A 6,099-nucleotide genomic window follows, 5' to 3' on the forward strand; every position below is an offset into this window, starting at 1 on the left:
AAGGACTGTCTTACTGGGTGCTTTCACTATAGTCATGTTTTAAGCCCCCCCCCATAAACCAAAAAGCAAAGTTTTAAGTTTTCTTGGGATTTTGACTAAAGATTGCAGATTGTATAAACATCTAATTTCATTCAAGGTGTTTTTAAAAAACATAACCCTGAGGGCCAACCCTGATGAAGATGACAGACTGAGATGTATCAGTTTAGAGCTCCTACACTACCCCCAACAAAAGCTTTGATCAACCAGCATGGCCTGGCAGAGACATGTTTCTAAAAACTCCAGAAAAGAGAGAACTACAGTAACAGGCAGCACTGAATCAAAAGAAAGGCTTGAAAGTGGGAGGATTTAATGGTGCCTGACAAGCCCACTGGCACATGGATGTCTGGGGCTACACACACGATACAGGCATGCACAGAACAGAAAGGGCCAGGGAGGACCCTACAGTCTGGTCCGGAGCCATTCTCTGAATTCACTGTGTGGGTAAGCCCTGAAGGGGAGCACTCTGCACAGGTCAAGCTTCAAAGACCAGGAAAGGATCTTCTGTTTCTCTTGTTAGCTCCTGGGATTCAAGGAAAGCCCCGTCATATCAGCTGGATACAAACTTAAGGAACAGAGGCCTCAGGGGTTAAATTCCAATGATAACACATTAAAATATCAAAGTATCCAGATTGCAACAAAAGATCACAGAACATACAAAGAAACAGGAAGTGTTGCCCAGGCAGAGGAGAAGATTGAAGCATTAGACACCATCAATGAGGAGGCTCTCAGATCTGGGACATTCCAGACAGAGAATTTAAATAAATGATTGTAAATATGCTCAGAGCTAAAGGAAGATGTGGGCAAAGAACTATAGAAAATCAGGAAAACAATAAACAAAAAGTATCAATAGAGATGGAAATCATAAAGAGGAATCAGGCAGAACTGAAGACCACTGTAGCAGAGATTTAAAATTCCCTGAAAGTTTAACAGCAAATAGGAGCTGGCAGAAGATTCAGTGAACCTGAGAATCAGACAAGTGAAATCATCTAGTTTAAGGTTCAGAATCAGGAAGGAAAAGTGAACAGAGCTTGAGGAACCTGGGGGACACCATCCAGGGTACCAATAGATGCACTGTAGGAACCCCAGAAGGAGAAGAGAAAGGAATACAAGAGAATATAATAGTTGAAAACTTGCCGAATTCAGTGATTATATACATCCAAGATGCTCAACAACCTCAAACAGGATAAACCCAAATATACCCACACAGTCCATGTTTTAATCAAACTGGATTGCTAAAGATAAAAGAGTTCTCAAAACCACAAGAGAAGCAACATGTTACATACAAGGGGGCCTCAATAAAATTCAGTACCTATTCTCATTTGAAACCATGAAAGCAAGAAGACAAATTTAAGTGCTGAAAAAAAAAAAAAAAAAAAAAAAAGCCAACCAAGAAAATTCTGTATCCAGCACAACTGGTGTTCAGAAATGAGTGAGCAGAGTGACTAGCCTCTCCAAAACTATCGATTTCATTCCCCTATTCTTAAGTGTGGACACCTCTTCTCAGCTTGAAAAAGTCAGAACCCAAAGATCTCTATAGACTGGGAGAAGGATTAAAGAAGATAAAACAGAAAATGGGATTTAAAAAACAAGTATGGGTGCCTAGAGAACTGGATATCCACATGCTAAAGAATGAAAGTGGATCCATATCTCACACCCTATACAAAAATTAACTCAAAATGGGTCAAAGACCTAAATATTAGATTTAAGACCATAAAACTTTTAGAAGAAAATGTAGGGAAATATGTTATAATAGGAGACAGTTTCCTAGACCTTACACCCAAAGCAAGAGCACTGATGAAAGAAAGAAATGGGAACTCCTCAAAATTAAACACTTTCACACATCAAAGAACTTGGTCAAGAAAGTAAAAAAACAGCCTACACAATGGGAGACAATATTTGGAAGCAATATATCAGATAAAGATCTAGTATCCAGAATTTATAAAGAGATTGTTCAACTCAACAACAAAAAGACAAACAACCCAATTACAAAATGGACAAAAGACATGAACAGACACTTCTCAGAAGAGGAAATACAAATGGCCAAAAGGCAAATGAAAAGATGCTCAACTTCCCTGGCTGTTAGGGAAATACAAATCAAAATCACAATGACATCACCTTACTCCTACTGGAATGGTCATTATCAATAAAACAGAAAATGACAAATGCTGGAGAGGATGTGGAGAAAGAGGCACACTTATCCACTGTTGGTGGGAATGTCAAATGGTACAACCGCTGTGGAAAGCAGTTTGGTTCCTCAGGAAGCTAAGTATAGACTGGCCATATGACCTGGTAATATCAAAGCTAGGCATCTACTTAGAGGACATGAGGACAAGGACGCAAACAAACATTTGAACACCAATGTTTATAGCAGCATTATTTACAATTACCAAGAGATGTAAACAGCCCAAATGTCCATCAACAGACGAGTGGCCGAACAAGCTGTGGTATATACATACGATGGTAAATATTATGCAGCCATAAGACAGAATAAAGTTATGACGTATATAACAACATGGATGGACCTTAAGGATATTATACTGAGTGAAATTAGCCAGAAACAAAAGGACAAATACTGTATGGTCTCACTGTTATGAACTAACATTAGTGAATGAACTTGGAGAATTTCAGTTGGTAACAGAGACCCAGGAGATATAAATAGGGTAGATGCTGGGTAATTGGAGCTGAAGGGATACAGATTGCACAATAGGACTGAATGTAAAAATTCAGAAATGGATAGCACAATACTCCCTAACTGTAATACAATAATGTTAGAACACTGAATGAAGCTGAATGTGAGAATGATGGAGGAGGGCTGGGGGCACAAATGAAATCAGAAGGAAAGAGACGATAAAGTCTGAGCTGGTATAATCTAGGAATGCCTAGAGTATATAATGACAGTGACTAAATGTCCGAATTTAAAAATGTTTCTGCATGAGGAAGAACAAAGGCAATACACAGGCTGTTGAAAACAGACGGCAATTAATATTTTAAAACTTAAAAAAAAAGTATGGCTGCTGAGTCACTATATTAATATTTATTCTAGCCTCGAATATTTGGGAGCAGCTAGGAGGAAAATCTGAGATGGTGGAATGGTAGCTTATGACAAACCCTGGGATCTGTTCTGTAACTACTTGTTGAGGTGTGCTTTGACAATTATTGCTTTTTCTTTCTTTGCTTTGTATATTATCATATTTTACAATTAAAAATTAAAAAATATATATATATAGCCACGTTCCTAAAATGGAAGAAGGGAAGAATACAAGCCAAGCCCAGGCAAGAGAAAGGACATGAGAAAGTGACAGTCAAAGCTAAAGTTTAAAAAAAAAAAGATATTCCCAGATAAACAAAAGCTGAGGGAGCTCATCACTAGACCAGCCCAACAAGAGATACTAAAGAGTTTTGCATGTTGAAAGAACACTGGATAACTGATTTAAACCACAGGAAGTAAATAAGACCTCCAAGAAAAGCATTTAATGACAGGTAAATATAAATACCAGTACTTTTGTATTTTTTGCTCGTAATCCCATTTTTCTTCTTATCTAACTTAAAATGCAAATGCATAAAATGTAATAAATCACTGGCTTCGGACTCTGTATAGAAATATGTACCGCGCAACTGCGTACAGAAGGAGGAGGAATAGGACATTGTGTGAGTATCCTATTGAAGCTAAGCGGGTTATCAAAGCAAGCAAGATTACAGACTTAGGACATTAACGTGTGCCAACCCACAGAGATGGAAGGTAGAGATGCAGGTTGCAGAAAGTAAGGGAGAGGGAAAATGGGGAGCTGTGCAGGGTGGGTGTAGGATTTCTCTTTAGGGGGAAGGGATGGTTATGGTGGTGGAGGGATGAGGGTATGAGGGTACTCAGTATTCCAGTGGGAAGGGGATATGATGAGAAGATTATGCTGTAAATGTGCTTGGACGATTGGGGGGGAACCTAAAGGGATAATGACAGTGGGTTGCAATACATGACTCTGGATGGGATCTAAGAATGGGAGAGAGAAGGTGGAAAAGGACATTTCTGGGACATAAGGAAAAACTGGAATATTGAAGGTAAGTTCTGTATAAGTGTTGAATTGCTTGGGCTTGATGGTTACCCTTGAGTGATGGCATAGCAATGTAGATGGAGGTGTTGTGTTCAGGGATTACGGTATGTGCAGCCTGCTCTCAGGTTCAGAGAGTAGGTGGATGAATGGATATTACCGCAACTGTCCTATAAGTTTGAAATTATTTCAAAATAAAGAGTTAAAAAAATATATATGTGTGTTACCAGGGAACATGGTAGTGATAGGGAATAAAAAGTTAAAGCTTAAAATGTACAGTTCCTATTTGGAAAGATGGAAATGTTTTGGTAATGGATGGTGCTGACAGTGGCTCAACACGGTAAACATCATTAAAAGTACTGAAATATGTATCTGAATATGGTTAAAAAGGGGTAATGTAGATTGTATATACAATAATGGAATAAATTTAAAAATCCATGGAACTGTACTACATGGTGAACCATAAATCATGGGCTATTGTTAATAGTATTGCTTTCATCAATGGTCAACATTCCACACCACTGCAAGGTGTTGTCAGTAGAGGAGGAGATGCATGATTATTCTGTAAACTCACAACTTCTCTTAAAAATATAAACCCACCAAGGATGAAGGAGGAGGAGAACAACTTAAATTTTGGAAGCTGGAAATCAGATGGAGGTGAAATGAATCCTAAGCTGGGAAGGAAGCCAAGACCCCTTTCAAAAGGGGTCTCCCCGTGCACCACTGCAACGGCTGAAGCAGTCACAGACAACCAGCCAGAAAGAACATGGCACATGCTTGGGGGAATGGGGCCAGATATGCCCACAGCCGAGGACATGCCTCTGCTCTTCCCACTAGGCTCCCAAAACCTGCAAGGAGCTTTTCCGCCAAAAGCTGCTTGCAATCCTTCTTCACTCAGCTGTCCCAGCCAAATCACCACAGTGCCATGTTCCTTGACCTGCAAAGGGACAACTTTCTAAAATTTGTTACAAATACTTTCCTAATATACAATGAAACACCAAGGCAATGCCCAATAGTACAAATGTTGTTTCTAAACACACTACCTGTAGTTGCTTAGCAGCAGAAAGGTAACAGGTCCCAGAGCCACGCAGAGTCGTGCAGCACCAGCATACCTCACTAGGTGCTCAGCTGCCAATCTGCTTTTCAGGTTCTCAACCCTTAAGCATGAACTAGGGCTTGCCAGGCACCTGAGGAACAAGAGACCAAAAGAAAAGATGATGCAGTGAAAAGCTTCAAACTCTCAGCTAGTACTATGGAACACAGAAAAATATTCCAAGTAGGAAGCAAATTCAGGCAGCTAAAAAATACTTGAGAATAAAGACACTTGGAAATTAAAAGAATAACAGTTGAAATTGAAAGCTCAAAGAAAGGCAAACTTGGAAATGGAAAAGGTTAAAAGACCATTCATTCCAGGAGATCCAGTATCTAGTAAGAGATCTAGAAAGAACAGATAACTGAAAGACTAGGGGTTTCCAAATGGAAAGAACCGTTACATTTCAATGCAATGGAAATGGCTTATAGAAGACAATGGAAAAACTGCTTTCAAAAACCAAAGGAAAAGTTATTTACAGTAACCTAGAATTTGAGATACAGCAAAAAGTATCAAGGTAAAATCAAGTTATTTTCAAAGATGCCTGGGCTCAAAAATACATACTCCTTACACACCCTTCCTCATCAGGAAGCTTGTGAAGGATCAAGACGAGAAAGAAAACAGGTTGTCAGGATGTAGGAAGCAACAAGTCAACACCTGAGAGATCAAAGTCAGATGATTCTGAGAGCCTTTAGGAAAACAAGAATTAGTAAAATATGTAACGCAACTGAACATCTTGACAGATTTAGACAACAGATGGACGTCATGACTGTATAAGTACATAGAAAACTAAGCAAAGTGCTGTCTCCAAGGAGACTGAAAATTGAATAGAGAAGGAAATTTTGTTACTGCTTGGTTCTGCTGGGAGTTGTTTACACAGTAATAACATAGAACTAAACAGTGATGATGCTATTAAAGGTGTATCTG

This window comes from Tamandua tetradactyla, chromosome 23 (genome assembly GCF_023851605.1).
Source record: "Tamandua tetradactyla isolate mTamTet1 chromosome 23, mTamTet1.pri, whole genome shotgun sequence".
Classification (NCBI taxonomy): domain Eukaryota; kingdom Metazoa; phylum Chordata; class Mammalia; order Pilosa; family Myrmecophagidae; genus Tamandua; species Tamandua tetradactyla.